Source organism: Amphimedon queenslandica, unplaced genomic scaffold, assembly GCF_000090795.2.
Source record: "Amphimedon queenslandica unplaced genomic scaffold, v1.1 AMPQUscaffold_11877, whole genome shotgun sequence".
Taxonomy (NCBI): Eukaryota; Metazoa; Porifera; class Demospongiae; order Haplosclerida; family Niphatidae; genus Amphimedon; species Amphimedon queenslandica.
Genome location: NW_003547883.1, coordinates 5,601 through 6,759, shown reverse-complemented (window position 1 = coordinate 6,759; position 1,159 = coordinate 5,601).

Here is a 1,159-nt window from a genome sequence, read left to right as displayed (position 1 = left end):
AATGTATGGTATATAACTACAATGTATTTTATACCAACATTGTTATGATGTGTGCTATCCTTCACAATAGAAATGTATAAAATACATTGTTTCCTCATAAAATGCAATAAAGATAATAAGGACTGATCCTTGAATAAACACACACCACCAGAAAGAAGGGACTATGAGTGTCATCAATAGGATACTGTGTTTGAGGAACATACCGTATTTCCTCATGGAAACACCTACTCCTAATAAATGCCCGTACCTGTATAAACACCTAGAGACAGCATAAAACATTGACAATAAATGCCCATGCTTGTTTAGATGCCTATGCCACACCCACTTTGCCCACATCGTTACTGGCACACACTACAGGCAACATAGCAGTTGTAGCTGAGAAGGAAGCTCATAGAAGAAGACTCCTCGGCAATGAATTTAAATGTCTATCCTCATAGAAACACCTAATTCATTTAAACACCCAGCAAACGGGTCTCTATAAGAATAAATGTCTAGGTGCTTCCATGATGAAATACGGTAATTACACAATATTAATACAATAAACTGATTTATAACTAAACTGCAGGTACTTTTACATTATACAAGTCATACTAATACACTAGTCACTACATCATACACTTACCGAATCTTTCCAATTGATATCTGCCTCATTGGAGAGGGCAGTGCTCATTCCTTCTATATTTCCATCATGAGCAGCATAATACAATTGTTGGTCCTACAGTATTAACAATTGAATGAGTGTATTATTAACAGTTATCATAATAGTAATATTAATCACTCCTATGTCTCATTATCACATAATCTCATTCAAACACAAAATTCACAGAATATGTAACCAGTGACAATAACCGACCATAAACAACACATAAACAATACATGTACATATAAAAACAACTTTTAATAGAAAAATACACAAACAACTGAGCCAAATACTTGTATAACATATGAGAGAATTTATTGATGGTGAGAAATTTGAGAGAAATTGTTTAAATTGATAGGTTGCCCAATAAAATTTTGTAACTCCTAACATGTGGCAGCTAATAATTGACAATAATTTTTGAGTTTCAATTTGGAGTATTCTTGTAATTTAAGGACTTGACAAATTGAATCCCTCACCAAAAAATCCTGCAATACAGTACATGTACATGTATATCCTTAT